The 26,713-nt window shown below is 35.9% G+C and overlaps 1 long non-coding RNA gene across 1 annotated transcript; it reads left to right on the top strand.

The window, feature by feature from the left end:
* Positions 1-2,526: 2,526 nt before the first annotated feature.
* Positions 2,527-26,713, top strand: LOC116274576. The gene is made up of 4 exons (XR_004183347.1): positions 2,527-2,710; positions 4,977-5,117; positions 10,717-10,812; positions 26,413-26,713. It is a non-coding gene; the product is annotated as an uncharacterized LOC116274576 (long non-coding RNA).

Here is a 26,713-nt window from a genome sequence, read left to right as displayed (position 1 = left end):
AACATATAACATGGCATAGAGTTAGCCAGTTGGGATAGCATATTCCTTACCAAGCTTATATTTTGATTAATGTGAGACATGTCCACACTAAATTAGTCAAACACATGACTTGACCTTTTTAAGTTAATAAAGCAATTTGTTTACACATGTTTACCAGAGACAGGCATTTGGATTTAAGTCTTGGGAAATATCCACAAGTAGAATCCGTTGTAAGTTTTTTTATCATTCTGTTCAACAGAGTAGCAACAAATTAAAATATATAAATGATTGTGGCTACCAGCAAGGAATATTTACATCGACATTGCACTCTGAAAGACACATCCAGTTTGCACAAATAAAATACATTTTTTAAAAATACTTATTTCAAGATTTTTCTTTTTTTTTTTTTTGGAGATAGTGTCTCACTCCATCACTCAGTGTAGTGGTGTGATCACAGCTCACTTCAGCCTTGACTTCCTGGACTCAAGTCATCCTCCCATTTCAGCCTCCTGAATAGCTTGGACTATAGGTGCAGACTACAATGCCCGGGTAATTTTTAAATTTTTTGTAGCGATATGATCTTGCTATTTTGCCTAGCCTGGCCTGGAACTCCTGGGCTCAAGAGATCCTCCTTCCTTGGCTTCCCAAAGTGCTAGGATTACAAGCGTAAGCCATCGTGTGCAGCTATTTCAAGATTTTTGATGTTATATGTTTTGGTTGCTAGAATTAATAAACTTGAACTACTACTATCAATGTAAAACAGAAATAGTTTCGTGCTGTGATTGAGATAGAGCAACTCCTTTAGAGACCATCTAAGCACATATGGAGACATTGTACTGCCATCTACATATAATAATGTAATCATGGGGTTTAATGTTGGCTAGTGTTGGGATGCTGGCGTTATAATAAGGTTCATGTGAATTCCTTGTGTAGAAGCCTTTCTGGGCAGGTCAAAGACATATCTCATGTACAGGAAATCTAATAAACTGTTGTTTGAGTTATAGTAATTTTCTACTATAGTTAGACTAATTTGTGAGTCGCCCAGTCATGAAAATTGATATTAATTTCTTATATTGTGTAATCCAACTATTCTGAAGAACTTACCTTTGTTTTGGTCAAGAGAAACAAGTATAATAAATGCATTAAGAAGTAAACATAGTGTTATTACCATATCTAGTTATGTCTAAATTATAAATCTATGAGGTTGAATTGCCCTTTATTATCACACACTCATTGAACTATATAATCTCATGTGTCTCTTAGCAGATTTTATCCATCAAGTTCCTGGCAGCCAAGCTGACATCATTATTGTATCCACTGCTTCTTAAGCTCTTCCATTTATTGCAGTATGCATATACAGGGTCTCCATCATAATAAGAGATTAATAATACAATTATAAATAAAATAAAATTAGATCATATGGTTTTTCTTTCATAATACCAAAAATGTTTCATATAACATTATGAAATTAGAAAATAAGGATGAGTTACATAGAAAAAAATAAGCTCATTAAAAATAGTTTTCCTTTTTATACTGTCACATTTTTCTTTGCTTTTAACTTCTCTTGTGAATGTTTAAATCCCCATTAAGCTCAGATGGAACAAGAACAATTATGCCAGGAGGTATAAGGTGCTCTCATCAGGCTTACTAGAAAGAAGTAAGACATCCACACTGCATGACAGTTATCACTGGATTTACTGTCAGCAGATGCTCACTGAAATGAAAATGTTCCCTGAATTCATCTCATGCCTACAATCTTCATCTTTACTCCCCAGTTCCTTTCCTGGGGGATTTACAGGGATAAGTATCTCTGCTTTTTAAAATGAACGCTTTAAAGCTCACAGAGAAGCATGTCTTTTGCCTCCTCCCTCGGGAGTCATCTATCTCCTCCGCAACACATTTTCACTGTTTTGTTTTAAAGAGCAAGGTTTGGGTGCACTTAACTCAGTCAATTAGCAGGGTCAGATGCAATTGTTTCTGTATTCTGGAGTCTGTGCCTTCCCTGCGTGATGAGTGGCTTATAAATTCCACATTCTTGTTTTATGCCTTTGCTACCTATCTCCTTAGAGGAAACCATTATTTGTTCAAAAGCACACTACAGGCATTGTAAAAATATGGTGAAAATCATTTTTATGGGCAATACTTGAACTATGTGAATTGAAAAGATGAGAAATTGGGTGAACCATGCATTTATAAAAACTTACTGCTGACTATAATCCCAGCACTTTGGGAGGCCGAGGCAGGCGGATCACGAGGTCAGGAGAATGAGATCATCCTGGCTAACACGGTGAAACCCCATCTCTACTAAAAATACAACCCTGTCTCTATTAAAAAAAATACAAAAAGTTAGCCGGGCGTGGTGGTGGGCGCCTGCAGTCCCGGTTACTCGAGAGGCTGAGGCAGGAGAATGGCGTGAACCCGGGAGGCGGAGCTTGCAGTGAGGCGAGATCGCGCCCCTGCACTGCAGCCTGGGCGACAGAGGCGAGAGCGAGAGCGAGAGCGAGAGCGAGAGCGAGAGCGAGAGCGAGAGCGAGAGCGAGAGCGAGAGCGAGAGCGAGAGCGAGAGCACAACTACAACAAAAACTTTACTACTCTAGTTTACTGTGTTTGACCTCTCCATACCTCTTGTTGAAATCGGATCCTTAAAGTTGAAGGTGGAGCCTAATGGGAGGTGTCTGGTTCATCGGGGTGGACCTCCCTTGAATGGTTTTGGTGCCATCCTCAGTAATGAGTAAGTTCTTGTTCTATTAGTTCTGTGAGAGCGGTTGTTAGCACCTCCCCCATTGCTCTCTTGCTTCCTGTCTATCTATGTGATCTCTGCACATGCTGGTTCTCTTCACCTTCTGCGGTGAGTAGAGGCAGCCTGAGGCCCTCACCTGAAGCAGATGCTGGTGCCATGCCTCTTGTACAGCCTGAATAGCTGTGAGAAAAACAAATCTCTTTTCTTTATAAATTACCCAGCCTCAGGTATTCCTTTGTAGCAACACTAAAAGGACTAAGACAGAAGATTGGTACTAAAGAGTGGGATGTTGCTATAAATATACCAGAAAATGTGGAAGTGGTTTTGGAACTTGGCAAAGGATAGACAGATATGGAGGTCTGAGAAAAGACAAGAAGATTAGAGAAAGTTTGGAGCTTCTTCAAGATTGGTTAAGTGGTGGAGACCAAATGCTTGTAGAAATATAGACTGTAAAGGCCAAGCTGACAGGATCTCACATGGAACTGATTGGAAACTAGAGCAAAGCTTACCCTTGTTAACCATAGAAAAGAACTTGGTTGCATTGTTTTCAAGCTTTAGGTCTTCATGGAAGGCCAAGCTTAAAAGGCATCACCTAAAGTATCTAGTGGAAAAAATTTCTAAGCAGAAAATCCTTCAAAGAGTGTCAGATACAGGAGCAAAGGAATGGCCTAAAGTTGTAATTTATAATTAAAAATAAAGCAAAGCCTAAACATTTGGAAAATGTGCAGCCTGGGCATGTGATAGAGAAGGAAAGAGTATTTTTGAGAGGGGGATCCAATGGTGCTGCAGAGCAACCACTTGTTAAAAGGATTAGCATGACTAAATGGGAGTCAGGTGCTAAAAGCCAAGATAATGGGGAAGAGGCCCCAAAGGCATTGCAGAAATTTCCAAAGCTGCTCCTCCTATCACAGGCCCAGATACTAGGGGAGGACAAAATTGTTTCATGGTCTGGGACTGGAGCATCATTTCCCTGTACCAACTTGGGATGCTGCTCCCTACATCCGGGCTGCTCTACCTCCAACCATTGCTCAATGGCCCCAGGTATTGCTTGGTCCTCTGCTGTAAAGTATAAACTGAAAGCCTTGACAGTATCCATATGGTGTTAAGTCTGCAGTCACTCAGAATGCAAGAGTGGAGGAGGCTTGGCCACTTCCACTTAGATTTCAGAGGATATATCCCAAAGCCTGGGTAACCATGCACAGTTCTGCTGCAGTGGCTGAGTCCTTGCAGAGAGAATCTACTGAGTTCATATTGAGTAGAAGTGTGCAGTTGGAGCACCCTCAGAGAGTCCCTACTAGGGCACTGCTTAGTGGAACTGTGGGAGCAGGACTGTGTAGATCGACCAGCAGCATGCACCATCAGCCTGGAAAAGCAGCAGACATTCAACTCAAACCCAAGAAAGCACCCATGTAGGCTGTGCCCAACAAAGCCATGGGGACAGAACCACTCGAGGCCTTTTGAGTTGACCCCTCACACCATATACCCAGGATGTGGGATATAGAATCAAAGGATATTATTTTGGAGTTTTAAGATTTAATGTCTGGCCTGCTGGGTTTCAGACTTGCATGGAGTCTGTTACTCCTTTATTTTGGCCAATTTCTCCCTTTTGGGATGGAAATGTTTATTTAATGCTTACACAACCATTGTATCTTGGAAGTAAAAACATTGTTATTGATTTTACAGGGTCACAGCTATAAGGAATTTGCCTTGAGTCTTAGATGAAACTTTGAATATTGGACATTAGCGTTGATGCTGGAATAAGTTAAGAGTTCTAAAGCCTATGGGATGGAATGACTGTATTCTATATATAAGAAAGGTATAAAATGTAGAGGGCCAGGGTTAGAACTGCTATAGTTTGGATTATGTGACGCCTCCAGACCTTATGTTGAAATTTGATCCTCATTGTTTTAGGTGGGGTCTAAAGGGAAGTGTTAAGATCATGGAGGCAGATCCTTCAGAAATAGCTTGTTGCTATCCTCACAGTAATGAGCCCTCTTGCTCTATTAATTCCTGTAAGAGCTGGTTGTTATAAAGAGCTTGGTACCTGCTCTCACTGCTTTGCTCTCTTGCTTTCTCTCTCACTGCGTGCTCTGTGCACATGCCTGCTTCTCTTTGCCTTCTGTCATGAGTGAGGACAGCCTGCAGCCTTCCCCAGAAGCAGATGCTGGTGCCATGCCTCTTGTACAGCCTGCATAACTGTGAGCCAAATAGATCTCTTTTCTTTAGCATTTACTCCAACTCCAGTTTTCCTTGACAGCAACACTGAAAGGACTAAGACAATGGCTCTTCCAAAGGAAGAAGGATTAACCTCTCCTGGCTATCCTGGCTGTCACCTACATTCCAGGATGAAGAAATATGGTGATATACTCAGGCCACTGGAATGGACTCCAGGACAGCAGTAAGTCTTAGAATCTAGCCATCCTCTTGCCTGCAAAGCTGCTACCTTGATAAACAAAAAACAAACAAACAAACAATAAAAAAATAACTTTCCACAGACATGCTAAGCTATTCCAGTAAAATGGGAAAATGCTCGGGATCTCATTCCTGTTCTTTTTACACAATTTGCTTATTGAAATTTATCTATTTTCATTTATACTTATATGCTCATTCATTTTTCTCTCTGTTTCTCTGTTTCTCTCTCTCTCTCTCACCCCTCCATATCTTACTCTCTCTCTCTCTTTCCTGCCTCCCCATCTCTCACTATTATTCATTCTCCCTAGTTTCACTGTGTATCCTCTACTGGACACTATCCTTGAGATCATTTTACTCCGAAGATTCTGATCTCAAAAAAAATTATTATATATCTGCTATCTATAACTTCTTACAGTAATAATTAAAATAAAATAAAAAACAGATAAGTATTGAGCTATCAGACACCATGTCATTTTAATCCTTTACACAGTAATTTTTTTTTTTTTTTTTTTTGGTAACATACTTAGGAATTTTTGCTTAGTTACTTTGATTAATAAAATTAACTTTTTAAAATTTTTTTTATTTTTTTATTATTATACTTTAAGTTCTAGGGTACATGTGCATAACGTGCAGGTTTGTTACATATGTATACTTGTGCCATGTTGGCGTGCTGCACCCATCAACTCATCAGCACCCATCAACTCGTCATTTACATCAGGTATAACTTCCAATGCAATCCCTCCCCACTCCCCGTCCCCATAATAGGCCCTGGTGTGTGATGTTCCCCTTCCCGAGTCCAAGTGATCTCATTGTTCAGTTCCCACCTATGAGTGAGAGCATGCGGTGTTTGGTTTTCTGTTCTTGCGATAGTTTGCTGAGAATGTTGGTTTCCAGCTGCATCCATGTCCCTACAAAGGACCCAAACTCATCCTTTTTTATGGCTGCATAGTATTCCATGGTGTATATGTGCCACATTTTCTTAATCCAGTCTGTCACTGATGGACATTTGAGTTGATTCCAAGTCTTTGCTATTGTGAATAGTGCTGCAATGAACATATGTGTGCATGTGTCTTTATAGCAGCATGATTTATAATCTTTTGGGTATATACCCAGTAATGGGATGGCTGGATCATATGGTATTTCTAGTTCTAGATCCTTGAGGAATCGCCATACTGTTCTACATAATGGTTGAACTAGTTTACAATCCCACCAACAGTGTAAAAGTGTTCCTATTTCTCCACATCCTCTCCAGCACCTGTTGCTTCCTGACTTTTTAATGATTGCCATTCTAACTGGTGTGAGATGGTATCTCATTGTGGTTTTGATTTGCATTTCTCTGATGGCCAGTGATGATGAGCATTTTTTCATGTGTCTGTTGGCTGTATGCATGTCTTCTTTTGAGAACATAGGCATGGGCAAGGACTTCATGTCTAAAACACCAAAAGCAACGGCAACAAAAGCCAAAATTGACAGATGGGATCTCATTAAACTAAAGAGCTTCTGCACAGCAAAAGAAACTACCATCAGAGTGAACAGGCAACCTACAGAATGGGAGAAAATTTTTGCAATCTACTCATCTGACAAAAGGCTAATATCCAGAACCTACAAAGAACTCAAACAAATTTACAAGAAAGAAACAAACAACCCCATCAAAAAGTGGGCAAAGGATATGAACAGACATTTCTCAAAAGACAATAAAATTAACTTTTTAAAGACAATTCTATCAAGCTCTGCAATCTGCTCAACAATAGTCACTGAATTTATCAGCTCACCAGCATATTTTCTTCAGCTTTGAGAAATTAAATGTGACCATGTTCCTGGATGGTGGTACAGTTCAGTGTGAAACCAACTTATCAGTTGCCTGAAAAGGAAGGGAAAATTTGACTGAAGATAATTAAGTCACAGAAATGTGTGTGCTTAATTTCTAAATATGTAGCATCTGATGCAGTGGGCTGGCTTTGCCCTTTTACAGGACTTATACTTTTCATTACAGATTAACCACAGATATGAGTATAGTTCCTATTCTATACTAAACAACTACATTGGTGAGAAACTGATGTAGAGTGGCCCACAGTGCTTACTGTCTTTGTATTTGTGGGGTATTCCAAGGCTATTTTTCTCTGACAGCGGAGACACACACCCTCTTGCATACCATCACCGCAGTCCTCCGCTATAAAGCAAGCTTGTCTTCATACCATTTGCTTTTTTTTTTCAGGATATCGAATCAAAACACACAAACAAAAAAATCTTTTGGATGATTGACTTCTTCTCCTTCAGTCAGGGCTGCTCTGTGATTTTCAAAATATTAATAAGGGAGTCCTTCAATATCTCTTCAATGTGCTGATAAGACCATGGCACTCCACTTCCAGACAGTCATTTGTTAGCTCCTGGTATCCTCTATGAGCTTGTTCCAGATTTCATTATACACATAGGTATTTCATAATCTGTAGGATATCAGAAAGTCCTTTTCCAGTTTTAGTCTGGATAAAATTTTCATCTCTTTGTTCAGCAGTTTTATTAATTTAAGTACATTAAAAGAGAAGAGATTTGGACATGTGATCTAACTCTCCGTCTTCTCAAGTAATACTCAGTGCAGTTAGTATTTATTACAGGTGAATGCCAGTGGAATGCAACTTCTTTTGCTTTAAAAGATAAGCTCTTAACGATGTCAAGTTTCCAGGTACAACTGAGAGATATTTAACATATTATTATTTCCACTAAGATGGGAAACATTTCCCAGAGGTTATTTCTCTTTGACAGCAGAGAAGTATCCAAGTTATTCTAGATAATAAAGCAACGTTTTCCTCAAGTCCTGTATTATATGAGACTGCTGTTTCTGAAAAGTATAGTTCCACAGCAACCTAGAAAGTTTAGAGATTGATATTTGATTTTTCCATCTTGCTAAATATTCTTCAAATCAAATATTAGTTGTCCCTGTCACTCAGAATGAAGAAAAGCTGTGTTAAAGAGGACCTGGAGAAGTAAACTGACTACTGACTTACCAGACTCCAGAATTATAACAAGTAAATTTCTGTTGTGTATGAGTTACCCAGATTATGGGGTTTTGTTTTAGCAGCCCAGGTGGACTAAGGCAAGGGTACTTTTAGCTTTTTCCATGTATTTCTGTTTGTGTATATGTACATGTGAGGCAGAAAAAAAGAGTTTGTTATTATTCATCATAGAGTTAAAATATTTTAAGAATATAAACTTTTCTACAAAAATGTAATTCAAGTTTTAATAAGAAAGTTACATAAAATGTATGTGTATAAAACAACTCTTCATAGAGGACACCTGTTCTGGCAGGTGAGAAACTGATAGCGATGTGCTGCACTGAGAAGATAAACGTAACCAGCACATTCAGTAGCATCTTCATATACTGCTTTTGGAGGAAGCTCATCAAACTAAAATATGGCTTCCCCACTCAGGCCTTTGTTGGCGATCCAGCCTCACTTTTCTTTCTTTGTGTTGTTACTCTTCCAGGTAACCCTCTGCTTTTTATTACTAGGGTTTTCTTTTCCATCTCTTTATTTCCTTGGTAGAAGAGACAGCATGAACAGAGTTGGAATCCAGTCTTTACAGACTTTTGTACTGAAAATATGTAAGTGTCCTCCAACACTATGTGTTATATAAAAAATTATTAACCATAAAATAATTGTCAGGAAAACCCAACCTTCCCATTAAGTGATAGTTTTACCAAAGCATCAAAAATAAATGTATTTCCAATGAAATACTTGATCCTTATGCATGCATGCAGGGCAACTACTGAATCTCCAATCAGTGGCCATGAATAATACTTTTGTTTTCTGGCCTTGAACCTGTTGCATGTGTTCTAGCCACTGCCTCTTCCTATGGAAATATTGATTTTTCTCGTGAAAAACTAACAGCTTTCCAGTCAGGAAATGGTATGTGCCTTATTAAGAAATACTTTGGTCTGAATGTTCGTGACCCCTCTAAATTTATGGGTTGAAATCCTAACCCCCAAGATGATGTATTAGGAGATGGAGATTTGGGGGAGATGATTTGGTAATGAGGATGGAACCCTCATGAATGGAATTAGTATCCTTATAAATGAGGAACCAGAGAACTACCTTGTCCCTTTCACTATATGGGGACACAGCTAGAAGACACCTTCTATGGATCCGGAAATGGATCCTCAACAGACACTTCATCAGCAGATTCCTTGATCTTGGACTTCCCAGCCTCCAGAATTATAACAAATCAATTTCTGTTGTTTATAAGCTACCCAGATTATGAGGTTTTGTTATAGCAGCATGGATGGACTAAGCCAAGGGTACTTTTAGCTTTTTCCAGATCTTTGTGTTTATGTGTGTGTGTATGGGACACAGAAAATAATGAATTTATTATTATTCATCATAAAGTTAAAATATTTTAAGAATTTAAACTTTTCTACAAAAATGTAATTCAAGTTTGTGTGAGAAGATTTGGGGTATTGAAGAAAATATAAAGAAAAAATCATTAAAAATTATATTATTTTTTATTTATTTATTGTCTCTCTTAGGATCTCTCTTCTCCCGCTCATTACATATATATTAAATACATAATAAAAATCCTGAGTATTACTTATTCTTCTCAAGCTTAATTTAAGGACTGAATATTCTGTATTAAAATAACCAAAATATTAATTTTCAAATGTTTTTTGTTTTAGATATTTCAGCTTTAAAAAATTGTGAATGTAAAATGGATTTGGATAGACAAATTAGAAGTTACTCTAGATATGAACATAATCATTTTATGTTTGCATAAACGCAATATTTAGAAATCCAACTCCTCTCTAAGCCAGGATGTTAACCAAAACAAGTTTAATTAAGTATTCATATGCAACTTGATTAAATATATCTGATTAAATAGGTAAATTTAAATAAGTGAATGGCAATGTTAAGTCTTATGCTAATTAATATTCTTTAGACTGAAAGAATATTATGTTTTGAAAATTAAAATGTCCCATGTAATTTTTGCAATACTGTATCAAATATATTTAATTTGACAGTAATTTGCTTTATAAAGAAAGCTAAAGTAATCTAATGCAAATCTTGCATTTCAATAAATTCTTAAGTATCCTGATTTAGTGAGATGAATGCAAATTTTTTATTCTGGATGAAATAATTTTTAATTGCAGCACTACACTTTCCAATAGATGATTTGATCAAACTTCTTCTAAGAATCAGCTTCCTCATTGGATTGTCTAATTGAATTTTTTCCATGAGAAAACAACAACAACAAAACCCTAAATACTTAAAAGAGGAATTCTTCATTGACTATATATTTAGTTTATTCACTCAAACAAAAAATATTATGACTTACAGGAAAATGATGCTACTGTAACTTCTGTTTTATTTAGTCATTGTTATTCAAATAAAATAACTATTTTGGGCTAAATTATGCAGATCAATCTTGTAAGGTTTCCATTTGGTTTTACGTGTATATGCATGGCCTCTATAGCTCTCTACCTTTGAAAACATTTTACCATATTTGTTGATTCAAGAACTAATTGGTGTCATGAATAATGTACACACTTGCCATATTTTCCACTTGGATAAGTACCTTTATTTTTCATCTGGCTTCAGATCGTGTTCTGCTTGTATGCCCCCGGGGAAACAATAATGCCAGCTGCTTATGTCTAGAAAAGGACATGACTTTGATAAATGAAAAGAAAGTTCATGGTAAGTAGTTTTTATGTACCATATTTTAGAAAGTGTTTTCTTTTGGTGTTTTTTAGATATGATATCAGCAAGAGTTGATATACTTTGAAATGTAATGCTGAATACAATGTTCTCAAAACAATTAGTAGTTTTTCTAATAATAGCTATTGTTAGCTTGAGAGTGCAGGGATTTTCATACTTAAAAAGACATAAAAGAGATCATCATTTCCAGCAATATTCTGAAATCTTACTAATCAATGTGCTGCTACTTACTGTTATGCTACAAATGGAATACAAGTGTACAAAATATAGACACTCAGGTTTTTGGCCAACTAAGTAGGTCCCAAGATCCCACTGCATTTCCTTTGTTTTTTGCATATATACATACAAATATATTCAAAAGGATATATACACACAAACACATATATACATATATATATACACACACACGCAGACACACACATATACGGGAGGAGAGAGAGGAGAGAGAGAGAGAGAAAGAGAGAGAGAGTCTATTTTCATTATTTGTGAAACTTACATTCTACGAAGTTGCCATGAACGTTGGATTAGCAAACATTGAGCCACTTCTCTTAGGAGAAATACAGAGTTAGTTTTCCATGAGCCTCTAATCACAAAGGTTTCATCAACTGATTAATACATAACTTATGTGTGTTTCTCTTTAAAGACACTTTATCTAATATATATTGTTGGATTATTAACATTAAACTCATGACCAACAACTTATCATGCCTGAACCAAGCTTATGTAACATATTTTCTCCATAAGGCACACACAGCTTTCTTGCCTTTGGGAACACTAGACATACTTCCTATTTATGTTTGGGTCATGTTAAACAGAGAAATCAGCAACAAAAGGCATAAAACTGTAAAAATATTGCCACTAACTAGAACATAAACAAAACACTTTTTTACAATATGAGTTGGAACAGGAAGGCAGGCAGACAGTCACCTAGTTCAAACTCTGGTGGGAATGCACACATTGAACATGTCAAAGTTTTCACTGATCTGCAAATGTCTGCAAATGACCATGAAGAAACAATGAGTAATAATTTTAGGGTTACAAATAAGTTTTAGTAAGTGAATTCACAAATACTGGAGTCACAAGTTATGAAAATTGACTATACTTATAATATGTACAAACATGGTCATATAAACAGTAATTATATATATTTGTAATTATGCATTTAAATTAAGATATATATCAAAGAAAATAAAATTTCAAGCTATATCAGGAAGAAGATAGCTGCATCAAATATGACCAAAAGATAATTAATATTGAGAATAAAATAAAATATCCTACAAATAAAAAAAGACTACTCACATTTTTAAAATGTATAAATTGTATGAAGAGGCACTTTTACATCTGATATAATCAAATAAATATAAGCTCAGCTTAAATCAGTAATAGAGAAATTCAAGTAAAGTCAGTGAAATTCCATTACATAATCTACAAAAGTGAACAAAATTACAGGTCTAACCCTACCACATGATTAGTGAGGTAATGCAGTAACAGACACTCTCAATCACTTTGTAAAACACAAAGAAAAAACCTTGGAAATCAAAATGTTATTAAATGTAAACATGCCATTATCCCGCATTCAGAAATGTTTCTCCTTAGCATATTCATTCAAGAACTCTAAGCACTACGAACTAATGTATTATGTTTATTCATAGCAGAATGATTGGATATGTTATGTTGGAATGGAATACTATATAGTTCAGAAAATGAAAGTGTAATTGAACATGGATTTTTCTCCGTAGATAACATTGAACAAACATATCAAGTCAAAAAATAAATACTATATGTTTCCATTTATATAAAGTCCTAAAACAAACATATATCTATTTTAACAACACAAACATTAACGTTTAAAATGTAAGAAAGAGAAGAATATGCTTAACATATAATTCAGGACAATGTTAACCTTTGTGTGACTGGAATGGGAATATAGAAAGAAAGGGCTTCTGGTGTTGAATTGTTTCTAAACAGTAATTAAAATATTCTGTTTTTTGAGGTAGTTAGTAATAATTATGTTGGTATTATTATTTCCCAAACATTATGATATATGTCATAATAAAAATGTACAGGTAATATTTCTCATATAGGAAAATTTTCCACAGAGTCATATTACTTTCTTTCCCTGCCACCCCAGCCATTAACTTGGCTGAAAACTCAGGTATGCCTAAGTACACTCTAATATCTATGCCACAATATGATTGGAGAAGCTTAGTGAAACTAGCTCTCTTTTTCTCTAAAATTAAACCCCAAAGAATCACATGATATCGAATGGTTGCTATCCTGCCCAGGTGTGTAGACTCATCCAGCTGGAAGTGTAACTAGCCTATAATTTCCTTTTTTAAAGAAAGAACAATAGGAAATCTTATTTCATCCTAGTATTTACTCTTTGTAGAAGCTTACCCTTAGCTTTTCACTGGTGAAAATAGCATGAATTGTCACCTGTGATCTATATTCACAGGCCCACAGATTTACTCTACCATGCTTTACATTCTAACATTAAAACACATTCATTTAAAAAGTCTGAATACCACTTGTATTATGTTGGACAATTTTACCTATTACCATTATAAAAATGCAATGGAAATGTTCACTTTACTATTGTAAACCTATTTTATTCAACTTCTATAGTTTCAATCTTCATTAGTAGGTGAAAACACATTTCTTTCTTTACAGTCTATTAAGAGGCATTACTAATTACCTGGATTATCTAAGTAGTTCCATTGTCCCCATTTTTATAAAAATAGTCCAATATAAGATATAGTAACACAGTAGATAATGTTGTTGTGGACATCCTATTGATCAAATTAGTTTGGCAATCAGCTACTATAATGGAATTCTATCCACGTATCATGTATAAAAGTGATATTTCAAAATGACAACCTGGGCCCATTATGGTGGTTCATGCCTATAATCCTTAGAAAGGTGCTAAACTGAGCATTTATGACTATTGATTCAATGATGGCATAGCTACACAAACTCTACTTTATTTGCTATTATTTATGCCCCAAATTTATATAGGTTGTTCATTGTTTTCAAATATACAAATATTCACAGTGATTACTTCCTCTCCAAAAATGCCAGATCTAAAAGACAGGAATTATTTTTATTATATTCTTTTATGTCATTACCTTACACTTTTCTCATAGTTTCTCTTCTATTTCCCCAATTTTCCTGCCTTTCTTACCATTGAGCTCTCCAACTTGAATTTTTACTATTTTGATTTTTAGTTTATGTTGATCATTCTTCACAATATTCCCAATATTTTGTTCATCCTGATTTTCAGTTATTATTGAGTCCATTAGATCTTCATATTCTAGGAACTGCAGGATTATGTCTGTAATGCTTGACTCCCTCTGAAAGCAGTCATCTAGTTTAAGTTCCAGTTAAACCAGAGCAGGTTTTCTGGTGGAGAAAAACAGAAGACTCTTCCATCATCTTGCTATGTTCTCAGTTTATAATATGCAAATAGAGAGGTCCCACAACACCTATATAAAATGAAACATAGTATCTTAGTGAAGCCCCATACAGTTTAATATGCAATATATATTTTTATTATAAATTAAATAATTATACATGTATATATATAAATTTATATTAAATATTCAACATATATATAATAAATATCAGGATTTTCTAATGTGGCATTATTAACATTGTGGACAAGGTAATATTTTCTCTTCAGCGGCTGTCCTGTGCGTTGTAGAATATTTAAAAGCATCCTTTGCATTTGCCCAGCAGATACTGATAGTGTCTTATCCCCCTCAAGGTGTGTCAATGAAAGATATCTCCATATAGTGGCATATGTCCATTGAATGAGCAAAATTGCACAGAGTTCAGAAGGTTTAGAGTCGTTGATGTATATTGTATCAATAAATATATAATATAAATATTGTTTAACATAAATATACATTATATATACATATACACAAAATAAGGTACTCTAGTTTGATGCTTAAAAGGTTGGCTTTGGTTTGTGTTTCAGTTTTGGTTCAATACATGCTGGGTGTCAGGGTCATTATTAAAATATTTCTGGTAAATGTGAATTCAGAACTATCCTTGATGTCTATCTGATTTATTTTCCTTTTTTCCCAATGTAAATGCCTTGAAATAATGAGATATGAAGATAATTTCAGCATATGCTTTGATGGTAGTTTAAGAGTAAGTATTAGACTTTTGAATTTTTTTATTATAGTTTAAGTTCTAGGGTACATGTGCACAATGTGCAGGTTTGTTACATATATATACATGTGCCATGTTGGTGTGCTGCTCCCATTAACTCATCACTTACATTAGGTATGTCTCCTAATGCTATCCCTTCCGCCTCCCCCGACCCCACAACAGGCCCCGGTGTGTGATCTTCCCCTTGCTGTGTCCCTGTGTTCTCATTGTTCAGTTCCCACCTATGAGTGAGAACATGCGGTGTTTGGTTTTCTGTTCTTGCGATAGTTTGCTCAGAATGGTTGATTTTGAGTTGAATCCTTTTCTTTTTCCGTTACAAATGCTTAGGAACACATAAACTGCAGATTTTCTTGGCTTTTCTTTAGCTTTTGTCGGAAGCTTATTAAATGTAAGCATGGAGAAAGGAAATTCAGTTAAAGAGTACTTTGACATCTTTTGGGCTGCAGATTATTTTTGACACTTAGGTCAATCGGTTATTTGTTTCTACAAGCTGGTGAAATTCCCTAATGTTTCAAACGCACTCACAGTGTTTACGAACCTTACATTTTATTTATAAACGCTGAATTGAAGGAAGGAAATAATTTGCTTCTACTGGTGTTTATAAGCAAGTTACTTCAATTTTTAAAATAGATTTTAAACATATTTATTTCCATAAAGAATGAGATGTCTATCCAAGAATTGAAAGATTATTGGAATAAAACAGTTAATATTCAATATAATATTTTGCATCTGCTCTAATGGAGGTTTAAAAATCTATAGCTGAAGGGGAAGGACTTTCAAATTCAAAAGGACATAATTTAAGCTGTATTATTTCCTAGTTTTTATATGTTGTATTTCTTTAAATTTATTAAGGATTGTGAAAAGAGTCATACAGCATAGTAAGAAAAAAATGTATCTTTTCTTAAGAAAGCATTATATTTTGAGAAAGAAAGCATGCATTGCACAATAGTAGTTCTTGTTGATTTTATCCTTTTTCTGTTGCATTTTGGAAATTTTCTTTTACGGTGGTATTCATCATAATTTATACTGAAATTTCCTAAATATTTATTCATAGCTATATTTTACATTGTGTTTTACACCCTAAATATTAGAATTGTGGAATCAAATCTCTTGTCTGTTTAAATTTTTGCCTATGGGAGTTTCATAAAATGCTGGGTAAAATTTGCTTTGCCTCTGACATCTGTATTCCCATTCCTTTTAGAAAAAATTTTTGATCAATGCCATATTTTTCCTTCATCTTATAAATTAATCTTATAAATTTAATTCACCAACAATTGCTGAGACTCTTTTCTATACTTTTCAAATGATCTTTCCTTCATTAGTGGCATTAGGTAAAACATTAAATTAAAATTAAGTATACATGGATCTGGATCCTAAATCCTACATCTATTAGCTAAGTGACCACAGTCACCTAATTCCCTTTTATGTAAAATGCAGATATAATGGTGTCTATTTTATATTATAATCCAGTAATATTCATAATCTTCCAATACATAGTAATTCAATTGTGCCTATGTATTCTTTATTAATTTTTAAGCATCTAATGAGTGCCTTAGTTTTTAAAATTTGTGCTTTCCTTTAGGAAACCAAGAGAAAAATCATGATTTAAAAAGTTAGAACAATGTACATTTACCCAGCTACCTTCTGTCAAGTGTAAAAAGAATCTTCTGCAGGCTGGCTTGTAGAAGACAACAGTTGTTCTTGTGAAATTCTAATTCCCTTATCAAACAAGCTATGTAACTCATGACCACACATGCTGGTTCATGGATTGCTAAGGAATTTTGAGCCGATGTCATATACCTGACTGAATTTCAGAAATAGATCTGGGTAAACACTGTTGTGTTATTGAATATAGTCCTTAATACCTTACTGGAAAGTGATTTCACAAATAAAAGAGCAGAGAGTATTACTGGAAGATCTATGCTGCAACTCAGAAACGTGTTTTTATGGAAATAGTGACTTAACTAAATTAATGCTTTGTTTTTAATCTCCCTGTTTCAGTTTCCACATCGGTAAAATAGTTTAAAAAATCACACCGGGGCCTGTGGGGATGGTAGGGGTAGACGAGGGATAGCATCAGGAGAAATACCTAATGTAGAGCATGGGTTGATGAGTACAGCAAACCACCATGGCAAATGTATAACTATGTAACAAACCTGCACGTTCTGTACATGTACCCCAAAACTTAAAGTATAACAATAAAACAAGAAAAAATCTAAAAAAAAAAAATTCTTCAAAACAAGTTGTGAGGGTTAGATGTAATTAGTGCAGGTTAACTTTAGCTGGTATTGTTATTAATATTATCAATATTAACATTTTGATTATTACAAAACATAAAATAAATACCTTTTTAAAATCCCAGTGGTCCTCCAGACTAACAACGTGCATTTGCTTCTTACCAGCTTTCACCATAAGGTCATGCTTTAGAACACTGAGCAAAGTAGCTTACTACAAAAACACCCTGAGGATTTGTCAAAGACCTTCTTGTACTTCCAGAGACTTCATGCTTCCAATATATCTGGCTGGTCATGAAAGTGCCTTGGTTAATGTATAGTTTAAAACATGTCCAGTTGAATCAGATGTTGAGAATATATTTGCAATGGCATTTGTCATTTTGTTTGCTTTTCAAAGAAAATTGCTGCCGATAAGTGAAACAGGCAAGGAAGACTTTATTCAAAACAATTTCAATAACAGAAAGAGGTTGAATTCAATTCTGCTGGAACAAAAGCAGGAAGAATATTTAAATGCTGGAAAGAGGCTGGGTGTGGTGGCTCATGCCTATAATCCCAGCACTTTAGGAGGCTGAGGCGGGTGGCTCACATGAGGTCAGGAGTTTGAGACCAGCCTGGCCAACATGGTGAAACCCCATATCTACTGAAAATACAAAAATTAGCTGGGTGTCTTGGCACACACCTGTAGTCCCAACTACTCAGGAGGCTGAGGCAGGAGAATCGCTTGAACCTGGGAAGTGGAGGTTGAAGTGAGCAGAGATCTTATCTTCCCCTGGGTGACAGAGCAAGACTCTGTCTCAAAAAAAAAAAAAAAAAAAAAAGAATGGGAAAGAGCTAATGGAAACAGAGTAGGAGATTGGCAGGACTTATTTCCTGGTCCTGACAGAATGGAAAAAAGAAACTGGAACCAGCAAAATGGCACAGAAGGCAAACTCTGGTTGCTCTCACTGCACATAAGACCCTCCCATCAAAGTCACGACAGTTTACAAATGCCACAGCAACACCCAGAAGTTACTGCTTCATCTCTAGAGATTTCTGAGTAACTTGCTCCTTAATTTGCATATAATTAAAAATGAGTGTAAATACTGCTAGCCAGCAGCTTGTATGCTGCTACTCTGGGCACATCACCTATGGGTTTGCCCTGCTCTATAAGGAGCAGTCAGTGTGTATTGCAGTGCTTCAGTATACCTGCTTTCTTTTACCAACGGCTCACTCATAAGTTCTTTCCTGAGTGAAGCAAAGAACCCTCCCAGGCGAAGCTCCAATTTTGGAGGGGGGCAGAGGGGACACTCACCCGTCCATCTGTGTCTGATTTGACTTTATGCAAAGAGACATTTGTCCAGTTTTTGGAGGATCCAGAGAAGTTTATAGAGGAGTTTGTTAGGTTGACTGTGTTCTTTGATTTAACTTGGTATGACTTACAGATACTATTGTTTCATTGCTGTACCATAAAGAAGAAACAAAGGTTTTTGTTTACTCTCCATGAACATGTAGATGAAACAGCTGCTCAAACCAAGGCCATGCTATTTATCTTAAGAAGGCAGATGCAATTCCAGATCCAGACCCCTAGTGGGATTACCAGAAAGGTCCCTAAGATCTTATTTTTATTTTTATTTTTATTTATTTATTTTTGAGTCAGAGTCACGCTGTGTCACCAGGCTGGAATGCAGTGGCACGATCTCAGCTCACTGCAACTTCTGCCTCCCAAGTTCAAGTGATTCTCCTGCCTCAGCCTCCCAAGTAGCTGGGACTACAGGCATGCGCTGCCACACCCAGTTAATATTTATATTTTTTAAGTAGAGATGGGATTTCACCATGTTGGGCAGGATGATCTTGATGTCTTGACCTCATGATCTGCCCACCTCGGCCTCCCTAAGTGCTGAGATTACAGATGTGAGCCACTGCACCCAGCCCCCAAGATCTTGAATGCAGAACTCACATGCTAATTTATTTAATAGAAGGTATAAATGGTGTGTGGTTAAGTCAGTTAATTATGACAAGATTAGAATATCACTTAGGGAAAAGATAAAAATATCACTGTGTTTCAGGGCCTGATGGTTTGAATCTGTGTCTCCACCCAAATCTCATGTTGAATTGTAATTTGCAGTGTTGGAGGCAGGGCCTGAGGGAAGGTGATTAAATCATGGTAACGAATTTCTCATGAATGGTTCAGTACCATCCCCTTGGTACTCTCCTCAGGATAGTGAGTGAGTTCTCACGAGATCTGGTCATTTAAAAGTGTGTGGCACTCCCCATCTCTCCTGCCCCTGCTTTCACCATGTGAGGTGCCTGCTCCCACTTTACTTTTCACCATGAATAACAGCTCCCTATATCCTCCCCAGGAGCAGAGGCTGCCATGCTTCCTGTACAGTCTGCAGAACCCTGAGCCAATTAAACTTCTTTTCTTATAAACATCCCAGTCTCAGGTATATTTTTATAGCAATGAAAGAATGGTCTAATACAGGGTCGCTTGGTTGAGGCACTGAGACAGTCTTCTAATGCAGGCCCCAACTGCCCAGAAGGACAAGCTCTCCTTGGCATATATTTTATTACAAAGTCTGCCCCTGACATTAGGAGAAAGTTATAAAAGGCAGCAGTGGCACAATAAACCCCGATGAGACAACTTTTAACATAGTCTTTGTGGTTTACAACAATAAGGACGGGCAGAGGAAGAGAAAAATAATAGCCCAAGAGTAAAATTGTTAGCAGTTGCTTTAAATCCCCTGCAGATTCAGTGTTACCCATCCTAAGAAAGTGTGGTGAGAGTGACATGTAGGATGTCCAGACAAAAGCCCCCAGCTCGTCAGCCCTTGGGACAGAATCAGAGTGCCTTCTGGAACAAGAGAGCCACTGGAGGGAGGATTGCCTCAGGCTCCAAAGGGAGCCTTGGCTACCCAAACTCATACTTGCAGAGAAAACAGGACTGACAGGGCCTGATGTTCCCCACAGCTCTCACTGGATACCAAATCCTCTTCACAGAAGAGCATCAGGTAACCCTTGATGTGGCAGGTGAAAATATTGAGTTCTTATTGGAAATGGGAGATACCTTCTCAGGTCTAATCCATTTCTCAGGGCCACTGTCTTCCTGCTCCTATACCACAAGGAAGATTAATGAACAGCCAAAATTTCGGAGAGTCACCACCCCCTTGGTTTCATCATGGAGGGCTATACATTTTACCACAAGTTCTTGTGTATGCCTGAGTGCCCTATTCATTTACTGGGAAGAGATTTACTTTCCCAATTACAAACCACAGTTCAATTTTGAAAGCCTCGTGAAAAGGCAACAGGGCAGGAAGCAACACTTCTCCTACCTCTAAGCTCATGCCTTCCCACAGGAAAAGACCTATCTTTCTCCACGTGTTGCCTCTCAAGTAGACTCCTCTGTTTGGGACATGGAAGTTTCTGGTAGAGCTGTTAATGTACCCTAATCCAGGTTATTTTAAAACCCAGTGTTAATTATCCATGGAAAAACAATATCCTTTGAGACCTGAGATTTGGAGGGGCATTCAGGTCCTGATAATAAAGTTTTATAAAGTATAAATTACTACAATCCTGTCAGTCTTCATGAAACACCCCCCATTTTGCCTGTAAAGAAGCCAAATAGGGAATATAGATTTGTTCAGAATCTGAGAGCAGGTAATAAAGCAGTAGTTCCAGTCCACAAAATAGGTCGTAATTCTTACATGATGTTAACCCATGTCCGTGAAGGTGCTTGTGTGTTCACAGTATTAGATTTAAAGGATGCTTTCTTTTGCATACCTTTACACCCAGGGCTCTAATGCATGTTTGCTTTTGAATGAACTGATGCAGATACTTATGCTGCATCTCAGCCTACCTGGACTGTTCTTTCCTAAGGTTTTAAAGACAGTCACCATATTTTCCACAATGCATTGGTAAAAGAGTTAAGGGAACTACAGTTAATTAATGGATCCTTCTTACAACATGTAGATGACCTATTAATTTCCAGCCCTACTAGGGAAGACTCCAATAAAAATACAATTCAGGTTCCTAGTTTTTTGGGAAAACGAGGATATTGGGTATCACCCCATAAGGCCCAAATTTATTTCCAAAGTGTTGCATATTGGACACGAATGTTGGACTAAGAATATTCTTAGTCCCTCAGACTAAGAAACAATTAAAAGCCTTTTGGGGAATAGCCAGATTCTGATGGATTCAGATTCTCTGGCTGGGCTCATAGCAGAACCACTATTTGAGACTCTAAAATGAAATGAAGTAATTGTGAGCCTTTAAATTGGTACAGAACCTGTTCATAGGCATTCTTTTTTATTTTTTATTTTTATTTTTTTTTTGAGACAGAGTCTCATTCTGTCACCCAGGCTGAAGTGCAATGGTGCAATCTCGGCTCACTGCCATCTCCGCTTCCCAGGCTCAAGCAGTTCTCCTGCGTCAGCCTCCCAAGTAGCTGGGATTACAGGCACGTGCCACCATGCCCAGCTAATTTTTGTACTTTTAGTAGAGACAGGATTTCACCATGTTGCCCAGGCTGGTCTTGAACTCTTGGCCTCAAGCCATCTCTTTCCTCTTTTTCTCCTTTAATGTCTTAGTATTTCTCATCTAAAATTATATAATGTATTTATTTTTCTTATCTACTGCCTTAGTCACTGGAATGTAAACTCCATGAAGACTTTGGCATTGTCTACATTTTTTACTCTGTTGCTAGAACCAATAAAGATGCCTTGTTAGCAATATTAAGTTCAGGCACTCTCCTCAGATTTCCAGAAATGATATCAACCAGTACATCTGACCATAAATTTATATTGTTCGTTTTGATTACATAAATACATTATTTGTTAGAAAATATAATCTCCAAATGTATCTCTTATGACAGTTGAAGAAATAACATTAAGGAAAGTTTTTTGAATGAAACAAAGCAAAACATTCCATCACATATGCAAAAGTATATACTTATATATGGTGAATGACTTCAAACTTCAAGACCTACTGTGGTTGGGCTGGAATGCAGAATGTACAACAGTAGGTAGTAAGTGAATTTGAGGACTTACGAGTTATTTAAGGGGAAAAGTAGTTGTTCATACACTGAATGTGGTGGTTGTGCATAAATATAGGCTAAATGTTGCCATGTCTTCCAATTTTTTGAGGAAAGCTGAGAATATAAATATTTATGTGAAATTATGTGATATTTATGTGCCATCAGATAAAAAAAATGTTCATAAGTGGACTGCAGCATACATCCCTATGGTTAGAGTCTCTCCATTGAGTTGATGAGATAGTTATGTACTTCCACTTTCAGGGGCCTTTTTAGGTTTATCTTCATCTTACTCACACTTTACCATTGTGCCATTGGCCTATTTCAAGCACATCATGAGAAATACAGCTATAAAACTCTCTATCGTATTTATTATAAGGAAACTTACTGAACTTAGTATGTCTTCTTTAAGAAAATTCTCAGACCACACTGCATTTTTAATTCCAGTTAACAGGTTTACACTGAGAATCAGGAAATGGAAAGTGTTATTATGTTTTTTGAGAGCTGTAAAGAAGTCATTTCGTTTTATCCCATGCAAATATATGAAATCATTTGGCATATATTTTTAGCAGTAGTTTGTATGTATTATGGCAATGAGTTCTAGTTGAACTTAGGAAATACTCCCTAAACATCGAAAATAATATTCTACTTTACTCTGATGACTACCTTAATAATGTTAATGATAGCATAATAATATTAATAACATGTTAAAGTATTTGTATAGTGTGTGCATTCAATGGGCATGGGCATCATCTGTGTTCTTCACTGCTACATCCCTGGGAACTGGAAGAGAGCCTGACATATGATAGGTTCTCAGCAAATATTTGTTATATGAATAAAAAATCCATTATAACTTATAACTCATTATAACTTAAATACCAAATAAATATCCTAAATATTGTTAAGAACCCAAGCAGCCAAGTGATACACAAACCTTCTAAAAGTATGACAAATATAGCTCTCATCTTATATATGAGGAAATTGAGACTCAATATAATTAAACCATTAGTCCAGGGAACACGCATCCCGATAAAATAATGCCAGTTTCAAAAATCTGTGCAGATTTTTAAAATTGTTTTATGTTGTCAGATGATCTTGGTTTTATAACTTATATAATATATGTTTATAAACTAATTACAACCACTTCACAAATCATCTTTCCTGCAAAGCGTTATCATAAAATAGGAAAGAAATAAAGAGAGAGACAAAGTAAGGAACAAAGGAAAGAAAAGAAAACCCATGTGTCTTATGTTCAGAATGATACTTTCTGGTGAGCACATACACTAAGCAAGATAATAAAGCAAAAACCAGTGCTTTGGTGCCAGGACTTATAGTAATAATTAGAAATTGAGCATTCAGGAAACACATAATTAAAACTGCATATTTTATTTTTCAGTAGCCATTTACTTTTTATTGACTACATTCTTCAATTTAAATTTTTTAAAGAGGAAGAACTATTTGAGCAGAGCCTCCAAGTGTTACTTTCACATCCTCAGCTATTTTTCTGTTTAATATGGAATTCCTATTCAGAAGCATAGAAGCTTGATATAATCATGTTCTAGTAATTTCTAGACAACCAACATTGAGTTTTAGGTTTAAATTAAAAGAAGACTGTCTCTAATATACTTTGATTCTAATCTTAAATAAGGCTTTCACTGTACATGCATATTTCTAATAACCAGGTATCTTTGGTATTACTGTAAATTTTTCCCCAAATATGCAATAAGAAATTATCAGACTGTAATTAACTCAAAAGATATTCTGTGATATATTTCTGAAAATAAAAAATAATAACTATTTCCTTCTACATATGTAATAAATATTTATAATTTACTAATTTAAAAAACAATGTAAAATACATAGAGGATGAAAAGCATCCATGGTCAAACCAAATGGAATAACCACTAGTAATACAGTCCATTTCCTTCTAAAACAATACATATGCATTTATTTGCATAGAGGGGCACCATAGTCCATACAAGCTTTTATATTCTCATTTAATTCATGATTGTAATTTGAGCTCTGTCTTTAGTTAAAAGTATCCCATATTTATTGTAAATATTTGGATGGTATTCAATGTATTAAGCATATAAACTAATAATTTATAGAAAATATAATGCTATTTTCATATTTAATTATTGTATAATTTGATATCTTTGAAACTGTTTTCAAGTCTGTCATGTAATATTACAATATCACAATAAACTTCTGTATGAATATCTTTGTGAATGTTTTTGATTATTGTATTAGAATCATTTCCAAAATTAAGAATATGTAAAAAGTGTGAACATTACACAAGTTCTTGATGTGTATTTCCAAAGTGTCCCCCAGAAGGCTTAAGTGAATTAACAGAAATAGAAAACGAAATACTGCATGTTCTCTTAAAAATGGGTAAGTGGGAGCTGATCATTGGGTACACATGGACATAAACATGGGATCAACCGACACTGCAGACTCGAAAGGCAGGCAGGGAGAGAGAAGCAAGGGTTAAAAAGAATCTGATACTATTTTCACCATTTGGGTGATGAGCTCAACTGAAACCCAAACCTCAGCATCACACACTATATCCATGTAACAAATTTGCACATGTATTCACTGAATATAAAATTTAAAAAAAAAAATTTGACACCATTTTTGATGTTTGACTTGAAACAACATTCAAGCCCTTCCTCACACCTTATGATATTTGGCGTCACACCTGAAGCTGATTGGCAAGCAACCCAGGCAGGAAAACCACCCTGGCTGCAGCACCTAACCACAGTAAAAATCAGAGCCTCCTGCCCCTACTCACTCTTGTTTCACTTCGGATCTAACCTGAGCACTTTTTCTTGGGGAAGTGGTTTGCAGTTACTCTGGAAACAACAAACTCTGACATCTGTTGGTGCCTGTGTATCATTCTTCCAGACATCTATGTATTTCTGAGGAAGGTGGAGGGCATTGAGAGACTCACAGCTTCCAGCAGGGGATGCCAGGAGCCCAGATAAAACATTTGTATTCTAATTAATGGTGTAAGAGTATATACTCATTTTACTACCCTCTGGTAAATTTGGTGGGTGTAGTTTTTAAAATTTTTATTATAATAACTACACTCACAAAGTGTACAAAGGGGTAGTAAAATCTAAATTAATGAACAGATTAATTTAAACTAATTAAATGTAAGTTATAACTACTGCTTCCATTTAACATTTTAAATAAACTCATCTGTAAGGGAAGGTGTAGACTTTTAAAATAAATGCACAGAAGAAACAATCTATTTTCATATGCCTTATATGAGGAACATAGCCTTTAAGCTACAATTTTTATCCACACCATCTGCTCTTATTTAATGAGAGCATATTTGATCTGAATGATGTGGATAATTGCTTCAATCTTTCATTTCACTTGCCATTTGCAAGCACAGCTCTAAAAAGACAAAATGAAAGTAAATAAGCCCTATTTAGGAAAAAGAATGGAGGCCTTTATTTCTTCAATAACTTTCAATTATAGCAACAGTTTTGCTTCCAGTAACCAATGTTTATTTTATTTAAAAAAAAACCCCAAAATCCAGTTCTGATTTTCAAAATGTAACAAATTATAATTTTTGACATTTTAAAATTTGGAATATGTGTGTAAGTCTCTTTTCAAAGTTTAAACGGTACTCATTTTTAATTGTATTTAAAGGGTAAAATAGAAGGTTGTCTTTAGTTTTGAAAATATATATGTCATCAGAAGTAAAGAATAAAAATTATCAGGACAAACTGAAACAAAGTTTAAGTTGAGATTTCTCAAAATAAGAGTGACTCCTCAGGGGAAAAGGAGGGACGCTCTATAATTACAAGCAGGGTCTTAGATCCATCAAGTATAAGATATGTTTAGTAGTGATTTAAAAAGGATTGAGATTAAGTAAGCTCCTGAAACTAATGGGTTATTCCTAATTCTCTACCTTTATAATGCATTAAAATACAGAAAGAGATCATGAAGCTTTAGAGATCTGTTATGTACTGAATGGTTGTGTTCCCCTGAAATTCATGTTAATGTCCTAACCCCCGCTGCACTATTCTAAGGAGACAGCCTTTGAGAGATAATGAGGATTAGATGAGCTTCATGAGAGTGAGCCCCTGTTGATGGGATTTGTGCCCTAATATGAGACACCAGAGTACTTCCTCTTTTTGTTTCTCTCAATAGCATGTGAAGACACAGCAAGAAAATGATGGTCTGGAAGCCAGGAAGAGAACTTTCACCAAAATAGAACCATGCTGGCACCTTGATCTTGGACCTTCAGGCTTCAGGACTATAAGAAAGTAAGTCTTCGTTATTTAAGTCACCTGGTCTATGGTATTTTGTTACGGCAGCTAGAGTTGACCAATGTAAGCCATAAATAGGTTTTGTCACCTCCATTTTTGTTTTGAATATTGGGAAAGAGACAAAGATATCATCATAGATTTCAGGGTCTTCAAGACTGGAGAATATTGAAAGAAATAAAAAG

Source organism: Papio anubis, chromosome 4 (genome assembly GCF_008728515.1).
Source record: "Papio anubis isolate 15944 chromosome 4, Panubis1.0, whole genome shotgun sequence".
Taxonomy (NCBI): domain Eukaryota; kingdom Metazoa; phylum Chordata; class Mammalia; order Primates; family Cercopithecidae; genus Papio; species Papio anubis.
Note: the sequence above shows the minus strand (reverse complement) of the source record. Positions and strands in the feature narration are given on the sequence as shown.